The following is a 15,620-nucleotide window of genomic DNA, read 5'->3' on the forward strand; positions in this document are numbered from 1 at the left end:
GCTGAAGATGTACAAAGAGACAATCAGCAAAAGAAATGTTGTGTATCTATACCGTGCTTCTAATTTGAAGAGTGCTCAGCTTCAGGAAACTCTTTCCACTCCCCAAACTGTAATTGACTCTTTTACATATAAGAGAACAGCTTTCTTCTCACCTGACCAGTCCCATTTCATGCTGAGCATACTTTGCTACCCCGCCTCTGCATGGCCTTGTCAGATTCTGCTCGGCCACTATGAAGGCCTCACAAGCCCATGCTGTGCCACAGACACCACATACCCTGTCACCAAGGAAGTTAAAGAAGAAAACATCTCATTTTTTAGGCACTGGAATATGTGGTACTATCATTCTTGAGCAGCACCAAGTAGTAAATACAGTTGTTATTCCCCCACAAGCTAAATACAGTTTGCACAGATCTGTGTGGAACTGGAACATGGCTACAATTGCAACTTTTTTTCTCTCTTTAGACAGCTCCTGGCTGTCTTTAGAGATGATAAAGCCCAGACAGTCTTTCGTGACATAAGCTTAACGGTTATGGCTTGAAAGACCAGAAATCTGTTGATTCTGTGTCTGCTCTGCTCCAACATAAAAAAAACCAACAGCATGTCATAACTTTTAGAAATCAAGAATAAATGTAAACTAATACAACTAATCAGCAGGGTCTTCTGTGTGCATTTTTAAATAAGAGTTCATTTGAGATTGCCCACACATTTTCAACCTGCTAGCAATTTCTCTATGGGCAATTGTAACCACATCAGAAGTTGTCAGAGGAAAAAAGCTGCAGCACCTTGGAGAGCCGAGGGCAAGCTTTTCTCACAGCATACCAAAAGGTGTCTGGGAGGCAAAATGCAAGTATAATGGATGTTTCTGTTGCAAAAAAGTTCTTGTGCCAATGTTTGTCATCTCCAAGTTCCAAAGCTGACAATGTGAGGAGCTGAATGAGTGACAGCTCACTTCTCCCAGCAGTGCAGCAAAATGTCTAACAATTTTAATAAAGGGAAAACAGCATATATTTTGCAGACCTATAAAATGCAATATAAGTGTTACTTTAGATCAGTTGTAGGCATTTAACAAAGCTAGAAAGGAGTGGTTAAGATGCCTGTGCTAGCCCGCAAGCTTTCTCCTATCACTGTTCCAGGTGCCATAAGGGCATACAAGTATCTTTCTCCCCAGCAATGAAATCATTTTATAAAACTGCATTTATATTAATTTGAGTTAGATTAAATTGCAAGGGGAAAGCTTAAATTCAGAAATGTAAATTGGGAGAACAACCTCTGTGCCTTAATATACATAGATTTAGAGTTTGCCTAGGAAATTATTTGGCCTGTTCCGTGCAGGCGGCAAAACTCTATGATCAGTTAAGTCCCTCCTGAGCTTGTGCTATGGATTTATGAGACTGATTCCACAGCAGCAGAACTGTGACATTACACAGTGCCCCACAATAAATTTCCTGAACACTTCTTACCAAGGGAATGTGCTTGTTTCTGCTCACAGAAACATACATGCTGTTTTCCTTAACCTCTGTTAGAGTCACGTAGACAGATAATAACAAGCTTTTGTCTGCGAAGAGCAGATAAGACATCCCTCTTCCCCCTTCCTCCCCCAACCCCAGCCTGCAATTCTGTGTTACTGTCAAGTCAACCTTACTTTAGGTTCTCATCAGGAATTTAAGACAAGGTCTTCAGCTTTAGGACCAGATTCAGTCTTATTTTCATTTCTTCAGGATTCACAGATACAAATCTCTCCTATCTTATCTAAACCAGTAACAGTTAAATGTCAGGCACAGCAGACTTCAGTTACTCTGAAAGCAGGCCAGCCACCAAATGGTATCCAAACATAACTGACCCACATGTTATCAGAACTGCAAATGCCAATGTCTGTGAGAAGGACCATCCTCTCCACATGCCCACAGCCTATTTTAGCTATTTCCAGAGTTTCATAAAGCTTGAAGTAACAGAGCATTTACCGGAAAACGGACTTTTGGCACAAGTGCATCTGAAGGCATAACAAAACACCCAAGCCCAACCAAACACTTCCATCAGACCAGATTTTCCTTTCATAGCAACTAGTTTCCACTGGAAGCTTTCCCAAAGCAAGGCAGCCTTGTAAATACTGCTTCATTTTCACAGTGAAGTTGCATTGGCAGTTTGTTGGCAATGTCCATAGCGTGCATTCTGCAGCATGCATTTTTTTGGCTTTTTACTGAGAGAAACTACCCTTGTGGCAAGAAAAGCATTAACATAGTTATAGGTTAGTGAGAAGCCCTCATGGTATTCAGGCTGGTTTAGCTATTGGGAATGAACAGTATTTAGCAAAATACTGAGTACAGCAAGGAACAGTTTTCCTCTTCACTTTGCCATGAGAACTCTCACAGAATTACGCAGAAATATTCAGAAACAGATACTGTCCTCCTAGAGGCCTTCAGTCCGAACTCCCTCGCAGCTACAGTCTCCTCTTCCTAAGATTAAAGTGTTTTAGAAGACTACAAAATATCACCTACTTCTAATAATCATAGTCCTATTCTTTATCAACCACAGAAACTAGAAAAAGCTTTACAGAGAAGTAATTATTTTTTTTTTCTCCTTTTATACAGAGTGAATGGAGCTATCAGGGTGCAGCATGTTCTAGCGACCAAGCAAAACTCTCACCATTGACTATAAACTGCACAAAGACCCGGAGACTGAAGTGCAGCAACTGCATGAGAGATACAGCCGCACCAAGATAATCTCTCACTGCCACATGCTCCAGCTGCTGGGACAATGCTTTATGTGGCATCACGGCATTTCAAACTTCTTGCCAGCTGATAACATCCTAAAACATTCCCCACTCTCCTCATCTTGCTTAATGACCCTGCACATCTTGTTTTGAGAAGAAGCTTGTCGTAAGTAAGTGAGAGACAGGTACTGCTCTTCCTTCTCTTTCAGCTATCCTACCCCCGGTCTTTTTTTTTTTTCCCCTCTTATCCTCAATTATCATCTCAAAGACCAGCTATCAAAACCCTCTAGATCTCTAACAAGGAGAGATGTCATCTGTGTAAAACCCAGGTCTTTGAGTGAGCAAACTCTCCAGAGCTTGAAACCAGTGTTCTCAACTGGGGGAGCAAAGCAGGACAATGAGTCAATCTGACAACAACGTAATTTCATTCACTTGCAATTCATCACATCTGAGTAAACACTTCTAGGATTAATCTAAATCTTTAAAGAGAAGAATCAAACATGGAGACAAATCCTCTTCAAACACACATAGATACAGACATTTATATAAACATTACGGTCATCAAGCTAGGATTTTTTTTATTGTTTGTTTTCTGTTAGCCATGAAAACCAACACAGAAATCATTATAAAATGATTTCATGAAAAGACCTTTCCCTCCCAATGGACCATAATACATCTGACTGTCTGGAGGAAAAGGAAGATCAGGCAATATACCTAGGTGTATCTCTACCAAAGAAAGAAAAACTCAAAGAAAAAGTTGGCAGCATTTCCTCTAAATTATGAACCTTCATGATAATCTTGGGCTAAACAACAAAAAGCCCATGGTAACTGAGGTTAAACAAAAGAACAAACCATTTTAAATTCCTCTGATGCCTTCTTTGCAAGACTCTGAGCAACACTCACTAATGGAAGTGACAGGGCAGCAAAAATTAGAACTGTTTTTGCTTCTTAGAGTAAAACTTGTACCAGCACTACTTCACACCAAAAAGCCACAAGTCAGAAAGTAACTTTAAACCAGAAGGCAAGGGAGGGGAAGCAGAGCAGAGAAGTCACAGGATGCTCAATTCATCCAAACAAGCACTTCCCAGGTCTCCTGAAACAGAGCAACAGAGAATGAGGAATGCATTCACATAGAAGAGAAGTTCTGCCATTTGAACTTCTTTTAGTGGTAAAACTCCAGCCCCATCTTTAAGAAAGATATCCACTTGCCCATTTTCCTCTCCTTTATATGCTTTGTACAATTGTGACATTGATGACCTATGACCATTAAATACACAAACTGGGTACTGCAACATGCACCAGAATTGTTTTGTAATGATTTTGGATGTGGAAGAGGCATAATCTTAAGAGAAATCCCCCACTGTAGTAGGCCTACAGACCCACAACGAGCAGTTTCATCCTAGCTCAGACACAAAAAACACACAGAAAACTGTTAAGATTCTTGTTAGCTGATTCTTCTTGCAGCCAAGTAAATTCCTAACAAAGTACGTGACTAGCCAAATCCTTGATTCAAGTTCAACTGACAAGACCTGATGACAGTATTTCTGACAAAAATCCCCCATTGATTTTCTAAGCAGCCATATGGAGAAGTGGAAAAGCAGCCCACAACCTGTAACTTCAAGTCTGTTTGGTAATCACAACTACACATGCATGAACTTTGTTTACATTCTACAAAAACAAAGGCAGCACTTGCCAGTGTTAAATTTGCAACACAGTTTCTCTTACAGCCCCCAACTGCACAGTTTCTTAAAAGTGAAAAAGGTCTCATTTTCAGAAGGAGATAAGATGATCAAATTGAGATTTATTTAATAACTAACAAAGGTCTTTTCTGGTTAACATTAATCAGAAACTTTGTCTTAGACATATATCAAAAGTAATTAAAAGCAAGAGTGTAAAAGATTTTGGAGGCAGCCTGGGACCCGATTGCAAGGCATGGTCCTTCCTACATTCATCCTTCCATGCCTTCATACCTTTGGAAATCTGACTCGTGAAAAATTTAGTGCTTAATCCACAGCCCATCAAAGACAATAGGAATCTAAATATTGGTGTTAACATGGTTTGAGTTAAGCCCTGAAACAGCAAGGAAAAGTGCAGATATTTTCTTTGGTGAGCAGACCCTCACATAAGGAACAGTTTATCTTCAGGTGTGCTCATGCTAGCACCAGGAGCACAGACCACGCCCTAAGAGATATTCCCAATGCAGGAAGGTAAATGGAAGAGTGCAAGACCAGCCTTCAGGTCTGACAATCTTGTCAGCAGGATTGATTCAAGTTGCAGACTTTAAAAGACAGCTTCTTCCACCCATATATTAACGCCACTTGTTTCTGAAATCCCACCAACAAAACCAGCTCAGAAATTTTGCAAGGGGAAACTCTAGCAAAGCTATGATCAGGTATCGCGGGCCACAGGCACACTCGGGGGCAATGCCCCTACTCCTCAGCACAAGGGCAGGATCCAGGCAGTAACAAGGAGGGTGTTCCACCAACACCACTGCACTTCATCCAGCTGTAACCCAGATGCTGCCCCAGGGGGCAAAGCAAGGTGATAACTCAAACTCTCTGTGCAGGTTACATGCCAGCTGGCAAATGCAGCACTTCAGCCAGCCAAAGCATATTACCTGCAGCCCCACCACACACCTGTTGCCAGCCCCTGGCTGGCTCCAGTGCAGGCAGTGCACTGCTGCTGGGGTTGCCTGCCTGCCCACCCCACACCTCCAGCCTGCCCTCCCCACCCTGCACCGCAGGAAAGCCCAGAGGTATCCCATGCAGGCTCAGCCCCAGGTAGATGAGCCACTCAGTCCTGCAAAACATTGATTTCGTGAAGAGCTCTTGGAGGGTTACTAATAAGAGTGAAAATAATTATCTCAATTTTCTAGCTGAGGAAATGAAGTTGCAAATCCAGTGAAGTCACTTACCCAGGTCTTCTACCTCACAAGCCAGGATCCTATTCACCAAACAAAAATATCCCTCTGAGCAACTTTAATGAAGGTTTTCAAATTATTTCACAGAATTGGAGAGAACAAGCATTCACCTGATCTACTTCTCCTTTTCAAAGCTGACTCAATACCAAAAGGTGTCTTTTTATCATTATTATTCCTTTGCTGGGCTACCCCACCATGAAGGCAGCAACTTGGTGCCCCATAAACAGTCTGGAGATGTTCTAGTGAACTCACCTATCCTTAATTAAACTTAATAGATTTTTAACTACCAAGATGAAATATGTAAAGGAATTGACATAAACAGAATATGGGAAAACAGTTCTCTCAATACAGAGTGTTGACACTCTGGTATGCACCCATATATCCAATAACTTTACTGCTACTGTTTGACTACCCAAAACAAGATCTCACCTTCCTTCCCTATCTTCCTAGTACACACCCATCTCCACAAATGAGACCCCAGCATCCCTGCCTTCCTTCCCCATCTTTTGCATATTCCCTCTTCAAATTGGACCCACATCATGCCTTTATTCACAACACATCTCAAAAATTCACAAACAGATCTAATCTGGCTTTGACAAAAGAGCTATGTAACATTTGAAAAGAAACTCAGTGGTTTCTACTAGTTATGCTTTGAGTTCCTGAGGTTAAAGCAAACCTGAAACTCAAAGCGAAACTCTGCTTACAGCAAGAGGAAATATATGAGGAGGGGGAAAAACCTTTGCTTATATCCCAACATGGTCTGAGAAGCTTCTCTGTAATTCAGAAACCACTGTAACCCATTTGGAGTTGATGGCCAGTTAGAAGTAGGACTGCTGCTTCATGTCTATATGCAGTACAGTTCCTCATTAAAAAGAATGTAAGAAATCAGTAATGGCAGTGAACCAGTTCAATGTAAACTAAAGCAATCAGGTCACAGTAAAGAGCATACAGAAAAAAGTATTTTGTAATATAGGAGTAGCATCTAAGACAACAAAGTTATTTTGTTCTCTACCACTGGTTTTCTACGTTATTTCAAAAACATTACTTAATTCTTTGGGCTCACATAATTCAAAAAATGGAGAAAATTGTCATAGCTATTAAAAGGCACCACATGTTTGCAAAAAGCTCTGAAATTCTTGGATGGAGAATAGAGAACACCTCATTAGAATCACTTAGCAGATCAGTATGAATCCAGCTAGAGACAAATTTGATTTAGATGCACTAACAACTGATGTAATCTGATTGAAACGAATTGTGTTCCCTGTATGAGCAAATACCACACCAAAAACCTGCCTATGAAAGGCAAGAAACAAAAGCATAGCAGAGTTTCAGAATCATAAAACTGATGGACTGGACTGGGACTGAAAAAATACGCTTACCGCTTTGGTTAGGTAAGAACCCCATCCAATAGAGAGAAGGAAGGGATAAGAGAGGGGAAATTGGAGATACATCACCATCTTCTGATTAACTGAAAGCATTGGGGTTTTTTAGGCATTTCATAAAGTTGTATCCATGACAGTTACAGTAACCATCCTTTCAAAATGAAGTCAGTGCAGTGCTGTCCTAATCCACGGCAGCTAGTGCAGATTTTTTAAGCAGCAGCTTATCTGCATCCCTCTTTCGAGTTTCACCCATCAAGACATAGCTCACTTCAGACAGCAGAGTTAAAATCACCATTGCTCTGCCTCCAATTCTATAGCAAGGCTTTACTCAAGCTGTTACACTCTAAAAAGCATAACTGATTTAATAGCAAAGTAGTACTTCAAGGAGCTCAGGCCCCCGATTTAGTGGCCTATGTTATTCCCAGGCCTACCAGTCTTAAACTCTGTTGATTTCCAGAATGACTTTTAATCAGCACAGACATATGGATACAAGCCATAGCATGAACACAAGGAAAGAAAAAAAAATTACACAGACATAAGTAGTTATTTCCTTCCACTGTCAGGAACAGCATTCAATAGATGCACTAGTAAGTGCGTCCCTACTGGAGCAAAACAGGCCACACTTGAATAATACAAGTATGAGTAAGCTATCAAACTTTTTGCTGTAGAAAAGGCCTTTGGATTGAACTGACTTGTTTTTCAAACCTAGAAACTAACATAGCAGCTTCAACCTGTTTCAAATGACTCCCGAGTAGCATCTGCTGCAAAATTCAGGAAATACATGTATTAACTCATTCAAAACAAATACAGAGTACATTGAGCAGTCTGCAGCGATCACAGCAGTTTTGCTTAGCAAAAAGGAATAAAAGTCATAGCTGCTCAACAAGTAAACTGTTCATACTCTGTAGTTAACATGAGCAGCAGAACTAAAACAGCCCTGCTCACCCACATCATGCTCTCTTCTGAATTTCATTGTGCAGGAAGGGATAATCCCCACCAAGAGCCCTTCTTTCAAGCATGGGCTCTAAAAACACTTTCACAAAGCTCAGAGAAACTTTGTCCTTTTAGACCTTTCCTTCCTTGGTCAAATGTGGTGAAATTCATGAACTAATTCATAGTTACAAGAGGGGAACAGGTAAAGGAGAGCTACAGGGATGCTTTCTTAAAGATGCCAGGCAGAGGTGGGGCAGAGGTTGAGAGAGCACAGCTTCAGAAGAAAAAAAGTCCTATCACTCTAAATGTTAAAAATGTTTAATTTTCTAGAAATGTTGATCAGAAAGCATGCAGGATACACTTCATCAAAATCAGACAGAACATCAGCAACTGCAATTATTTTAGAAACTATCTCTGCTGCAGCTAGAATGACAATCTATTATCTTTGTGCTTTCTTGCACTTCATACTTACTCCTTTTTGCTTGTTTTTTCTTTTCACATTCCTATTGTTGTTATTAAAAACATAAGTATGCCCCACATTTTTAACCCTGGGGCTACAAAACATAGCAGTTAAGTAGCCTGCTTATACATCACAGCCTACCCTCACCCAGCTCTAGTATAAGCAGGGTTTTTTGCTAAAATCTTAAGCACAATCTTCCATCCTCAGAGTTGCTCATAGCCCCATCTCCTGTAGTAAGAACAGGTTGTTATGCCCTACTAAATAAGCCCTGGCACGCAGAACATACTTAGTGTACATTTATGCTTCAATTCAGATCAGCAGAAACAATGAGTACAAAAGGCCATACATTGCGGTGGGGAAAAAACCCAGAAATACTACAGGCACCTAGAAAACTCACATGAAAACTGAACTCATTGAAAATGAGTTACAAAAAGGATACAATTCTAGTACTCATTTGACTGCTACTTCTAATCCCTTGCTGATACATTCAGGTCCCATTCCTCTACTCTTTCCCTAAGAATGGAAGCTACATCGATTTATTTCTCATATAAAAGGTTAAATGTCTCACCTATTCTGTGTCTTTGGTTTCTGGAAATTTAAGGAATTGAAATTCTTCCATAAGGGATTGAGGAGTCAGTAAACACTACCTGCGTTCCAGTCGAACTTTGGAAGTCTTATCAAGAGTCTCCGCTGACATCAGACAGCCCATAAACATGCTGCATAAAAATAATTACAAAGAATTTTATCTTGAAGGCTGAAGAAAAATGCAAAACTGTCACCTTAACTCTGCTGTAAAACTGCCAAAAGGAAATACTGCTATTAAACTGACATAGCAAAAAAGACTCTCATATGCCCTTGAACTTCCCTGCCCACCCTTGGCACTGCCAGCTTCCAGGTACCATCCATGCAGAATCCAGTGAAATGCACCATAGCTGACTTGCCAGCTAGTTCAGTCAGATATCCAGGACATCCCCACATAGACAACCACAGCACAATCTACTTCTGGAAAAGCTTTTTCCTAGCTTCACCAAAAAGCAGCTGTTTCTCAGCCCAAGTCCAAGAATTTTCCTCCTCAGATATGCCATAGAAGTCCATGGCACTAAAATATTATCAAGAATGCTGTAAGTTGCCTATGAACTGTGTATCAAGAGCATACATTGTCTTACATAAATGTGAAATTTTCATTTACTTGGGATGGGAATTCTGCTTTTGCTTGTGGTTTGGAACACAAGAGAGTCATATTTTCTTTTCAGTTCAGTACTTTGGTAGCACTTTTAAGTTCATTAATATCTTACATGTTACAACTAAAAGAAAAGTTGCAAACCTTCTGGGGGAATCTATCAGCACTCTGCACCCTATGTGACAGGTCAAGCAATCACAATGGTCTCTCTTGGCTGTAAAAAATATAAATAGCTTTAATAGGAGAAATTTAATCTACACAGCAAAACCAGAATGCAAGTGCTTTTTAATCACGTTTCTCTACTCACCTACACAGAAATGCCATTAGATTTGGGCTGCTACCACAGATCACACTCTCAGTCCTAATGTCCTTCTCATGGCTGTGAAATAGCTTGCATAACTTATTGCACTTATATTCAGCTACAGGTCATTTTTTTCTTGGCAAAACGTTAACACAGTTCTTCACAGGGGTCAGAAGACAGGATTTTACCCCTAGCTAGTTTCAGGGAAGTCTGCAAAGCACGTCTTGACTCCGCTGATCTATCTATACCATCAGGGACCACTGCACAGCTGGAGCATGGCATCTGTTTTAGAAAAAGCTACATTGCCTAGTCATCAGCTTCTCTGTCTTATGCATGCTGCCTCATTATGAAATAAGATCTACAGGTATATACATTAAATATACATGCACATACAGCGCTACAAGCAAGATGTCAACAGCTCTTGCACACTGACCCAGTGAGTTCTGCATAACTGAAACCTTTCATACCACAAAAATTGCAGCATTGCCTATAAATACGCTCAGCACTTGTTGCTGACAAACAAAAAATCTCTCTAGTCAAGACAGCCCACCTACATGAACAAATCATCATATGACTGGAAAAGGCAGGGGAAAAAAAATAGCTGTGTTTTGGACTACTATGTTTTTCAGCATAGACAGCTAGGAGCTGTGTTGACTGGGGTCACTGCTGGACGTGCCGCTGTGGCTGGTGTCCCGCAGAGAAGAAGGTGGTAGGGGACGGGTTTAGAGTTGAAGGAACCGAAAAGTAGATTATGTCCACGAAAATGGAAAGCACTGTAACTGCTCCTTGGGGAGAGAGGTTCTGAGCACTTGTCGGGGAAACACGGGTGGCATCGCCACGAGGTAGAGGCCCGAGGGAGACAGAAAGGGATGGAGCTACACTTCAATTTTTAAACAGGCAGCCTGCTACTCACAACTTTTGTCTCCTCTTGCAGTGGCTACGTGCTAATTCAATTTATTTAGAGAAAGAAGGGAGAAAAGCCTGTTTCCCTTCACCCCCGGTTTCGGAATTATTGCGTTGCCTGGGGGGAAGGGTTAGACCGAGACATTTAGTTTGGAAATGACTCACTCGGCAACGCTACGGAGCCGGAGGGTCTATTTTTAATATTTTTAAATGGAGAACTACCCAGGTTTATGTCTGCGCTTTGCTTCGGCGGCACCGCCGGGCGCGGGGGGCCGCCGCAGCCGCTGCCTTCCGCAAGCATCCCCTCCGCGCCGCCCGCCCGCCGCCAGCACCGCCGCCGGCCCCGCTGCCCGTGCGGGCAGAGCCGGGGCGCCCGCACCCCCCGCGGCCGCGCAGCCCCGGCCCGCGCCCGGCAGCGCCTCCCGCACTCACCCCGCCGGGCCGCAGAGCGGGCGCTGCGCGGGGCGCGCCGCTCCGCCGCCGACCGACGGATGTGCCGCCTCTTCGCCACGATCTGGCGAAACTTGCCACCAACCGGCCGGAGTTTTACACTGCCTGGCGGCCGGCCAGCACTTGGGGTGGTGTTTCTTCAGCAATCTGCCTCTTGCTGGCTCCTCCCAGCAGAGACAAAAGCAGCCGGGCCGGGCTGAGCCGCGCCGGGGGGAGCAGGGGCAGCTCCCCCGGCCTCCCGCCCCACCCCGCCCGGGGGAAGCTCGCCTCGGCCCGTCCCGGCAGAGCGAGGAAGTTTAAACGCTGACCTTTGGCGAGAGCAGGGGAAAGGGGAGGATGGGGGGGCTCCGGAGGCCCTTGGCGGGGTGGGGCGGCCGGCCCGGGCCCCGCCGGGCGCCCCCCAGCCGCTGCCGGGCGTCCCGTCGACTCGGCTGAGAGATGCCGGAGCTGCCGCCGGCCCCTGGCAGGCCCGGCCCGGGGCACCGGGCTGCGGACCAAGGGTCGTTACGGCCCGCCGAACGTGCGGCGCGAGGACAGGGCTCGGTTTACTCCGATGCCACGGTTCCGGGGCCAGCCGCCGCCCCGCGCGGTGAGCTCTGCCCAGCTCTCGCGGTCTACGGCAGGTACCGGGCAGGAAACTGCTGAAAAAAAAACCCCACGTGTAATTCAGGGTCCTTCGGGAGATGACAAAGCCGCAATTAGTTGCAATTAGCGAGCAATCGCATGGAACGTGTAACTCGTATAGCGATGACTTTGGGAGAGCTGCTCGTTAATTTAAAGCGCTGAGATTAAGTGTTCAAAGGAGACCGAGCAAGTTTGTAAAATTGTATCGTTTTCTCTTAACCGCTTGAAGAGGCTTTTGTGAATTAGTTTACGCACCGTAATGCTGGTGCTTGACCACCCAAGTCACTGCTGCTTAAGAGAATTTAAATCGCGGCTTTACACCGAGTTGCATCTGGTCTTAAAATGAGAAAAGCCGACGCTACTCTGGAACTGGTGTGTTAACCCATCAGCCCATGCAGGGATCCTTAAACACTTTCAAGTTGTTCTCTAAATATCTATAGTGAGCTTAGATGAGAACACTTGTCATACCTGTTTTTGTAGGAGAGGTATTCTCATGTCTCTTTTCCTACTTTTCTGTCTCTAGATGTGTAAAAGAAAGATTCACTGAGGTACTGTGAACCTTACCTGCTGCCCGTTGCTACTACTAGTTATACAAATAGGATTTACTATTATGAACACGAAATCAGTACCTGGGGCCTGCAGACAGGACTTTGCTGCAAACTGTATGAAGAAATCAAAAAACATGTTTCCTGTCCCAAATTGTGGCATGCGATACCTATCCAGCACATAAAATTTTAGTGCATCTGTTGATCTGCTAATAAAAATGCATATTTTCATTTATCCTTGCACCTGCTTTTCAAACCAACAGTTACTACTTTTTCAGAGACAGCATTGCTGAAGTGGAGTTTGAGTGGTGATCTCAACCTGTAGCTCATGACACAGCTGGGAAATGACCACCACTATGGATAGACTGACTGCAGAAGCAAGGATGTGATTTATCACAGTTGAACTGTTCTTTGTGGGTCAGCAAAGATCCTAAGGAATTTGCTGGTGAAGAGAATGATGACCTGACACAGGTGGTCATGTGGCATGCTCCATCTGAGAGAAATTCTTAGGTTTTCTAAAAAAAGCCAGCACACAAGCTGACATCTTTCCCCAAATTTTAACTCACGCGGTTATGAATCAAAACTTGACAACACATTTCAGGTGTGGGAGAAATACCTGCACATGCAGAGTTGTGGAACTCTAGATTTGTGAGGGGGAAGCTGCTCACCATAACTGTGTGGGTTTAGCTTCAGGACTACCAAGGGACATCATTGCCACAACACAGGCTTACTGTGATCATCCTGATGTATGGCTGGGCTCCTGCTTGTGGGAGAAAAGGGAGGAAAGAGCTGAAGAGGCCCCTGCCACCTCACCGGGAATAAGTGAGAGATCCTCTGATTTCCCCATCAGGAAGAAGTGAGCCTTCTGTGGAAAGGGAAGAGTCCTAGTCACTGGGAGCGAAGGTCCCCAGTTATCTTATGCAGGAGCATAGGTAGTGGGAAGACTTTAATATACAGCAAGGGCAGACAAGACAATTAGAAACATTAGCCCAGCAGAGAAAGATAACTTAGTGAGATTCATTTTACCTAACTTTAGCTATCTGAAATTATGCAAAACACACCTCGCTTTCAAAGTTAGGTAAGGTAAATCCTGCCCTAAAGCTTACCTGAGTGGAATAGGGTAGCAGTGAAAGGGATCTGAAACAAGTGATGTTTACATTGAGAGGTGAGAAAAATGTCCTGTAATAGTTCTTTTTTCCCTTTTAGCTTTGATTAGAGCGAAAAGAGAAGAATATGGTTTCCAAAGAAAGCTCCTTGCCTGACACAGATAAGTGATAATTTACAGACATCTGCTCTCAGCATCAAAGCCAATACATGGTGCAAACAGACTGCCATGTGTTTTGTGTGAGAGGAATCGCCTCTTCTGTAACCTTGTTCAAGTCTACAGTATCATCTCAGAAAACCAAAAAGCAGGCAAACTGACAATATCAATGATGTTGCTACAGATATTTATGTAATGAATAGATCTATGAAAAACAGCTACAGCCATAATTTTGGTTTTGACACTGCCTCAACACCACACATCCTCGCTACAGCTCACTCCATAGCAAGACACCCCTGAGCATACATGCGTTCTCACACAGCCTGGTATACAATAAGCCAAACCACAAGAGTTGTGACTAACAGATGTGACATTTCATTGGTTTGCTTTATAATGCACTTGTTGATGAGATGAATCCACAACATATCACCATTGCTTTGGCTGTATGATCCCACAGGTCTCCAGCATCGTGTGTTTCCCAGAATTCAGTTCTGGGCAAAGACCCACAGTGTGGTCTGTGAAGAGGGCAATGAGGAGAGCCATCATTTTTGATGAACATTCCTAATTCTGGTACTAATTTTTAAAGATCTGAGGGTTGCAGCTGAACCAGGTTAAGAGTCACCATCCTTCAGTTTATTCTTATCCTATCCACCAAAGATCTCTTTCTCTTTCCATCTGCTGGGAGAGCTTGTATTTGCTCCAGCTGTCCAATGAAAGAGAAAGTGGGAACACAAGCAAGCAAGAAAAAATCTACTTCAACTGAAGTGGATGATTTTGACAGCAAAGTATTAGGAGTAGCTGCACTTGAAATTACCTTGCAGATTCTAGCGAGGAGCGTGAGGCAGATGGCTGGGGATCAGCCGGGAGGAGCAACCTCCTATTCCAGCTTGACAGTCAGGACAAGTCCAGCAGTCCTCAGTGACATTGTGCAAATTATTCAACAATGCAGTTCATCTCTCTCTTGGGGCTCTAGTGAGAAATTTCCATGTTATCAGTGATGCTATAAAGCTTTAACAACTCCTGCAAAGGGAACAACAACAAAAAAAAGTATTTTTTCTTTAGTTGTCTTTTAATATTCATTTTTATGGTTTCAAGCTTGGGGAGGGAAAGGGAGGGAAGTACCTCCAAGCTGTGAGGTTGAGGGTACATTATTCTATTAATTTTACAAGTTAAAGCTCTGGCACAAATGATATTCAGGACACAAAATGCAATTCCACAGGGAAAAATGCAGCTATACTGTGTCTGGTGAAAAATAATTCAAATCACAGCTATTCATTGGGAAAAAGGATTATCAGAAGTGGTAACAGTGAAAGAGACCTAAAATAGCAGGAGAGCAGACAGTTAGACGTGCCTGTAATTTGAGATGACAGAAGAGGAAAAAAACCCCCAGAAACAAGAAAACAATAGGATAGTAGAGTTCATAAACAGAAACTGTAACAAAGGCCACTGTTAGTAGTATTGTAGTGTAAACCCCCTGGAATACTGCATTCAGTGTTCATCATTTTCTCATCAAAAAGACATCAGCAAACATAAAGGAATTATTTTTTTAAAAAAGTAGAAGTGATGAGGATTGATTTAGAGATGCTGTCATATGAACTGAAAGAGCTAAATACAGCTGTGCATGGCATCTCAGACACAAAGCTACAAAAAGTAGGCACCATGAGAGAACAACTATTTAGCTTTGCAGAATTGACAGCATTATTGTTGTGAGGAAGGAGAAACTAGGGTGAAAGGAGGCAAAAAGTTTAAGATGAGTCCTGTTACAATGGCTTGGCTGTAAGATCCACTGCCTGGTGGAATAGTTGCTCCAGGAGACTTCTTCTTGCAGTATTTTAAATAAGCACAATGCTAGTGTTTATCCCTTGGCCTACCAAGCATGGTGGGCTAGCTGATCTTCTACAGAGGAATTTTCCATCTCTAGTTTCTGTGTTTCTAAAGCTTCCTCCTCTGT

General features: G+C 43.0%; 1 protein-coding gene across 3 annotated transcripts in view; it reads right to left on the reverse strand.

Moving 5' to 3' along the window:
- The window catches only part of PRR5L (proline rich 5 like), a 44,614-nt gene extending 33,127 nt beyond the window's left edge, over window positions 1-11,487 (reverse strand). The window contains exons 1-3 of one of the 3 annotated variants that reach the window (XM_037395884.1): window positions 11,012-11,111; window positions 9,730-9,799; window positions 9,053-9,121 (exon numbers count right to left, since the gene is read on the reverse strand). The gene's annotated coding sequence lies outside the window, so the exon portion shown is untranslated. Of the gene's footprint in view, window positions 1-9,052; window positions 9,122-9,729; window positions 9,800-11,011; window positions 11,117-11,221 lie in introns of those variants that run through there. The other 2 variants (XM_037395885.1, XM_037395887.1) reach the window with 2 other exon arrangements.
- Between the last annotated feature and the right edge of the window lie 4,133 nt (window positions 11,488-15,620).

This window comes from Falco rusticolus, chromosome 7, assembly GCF_015220075.1.
Source record: "Falco rusticolus isolate bFalRus1 chromosome 7, bFalRus1.pri, whole genome shotgun sequence".
NCBI lineage: Eukaryota > Metazoa > Chordata > Aves > Falconiformes > Falconidae > Falco > Falco rusticolus.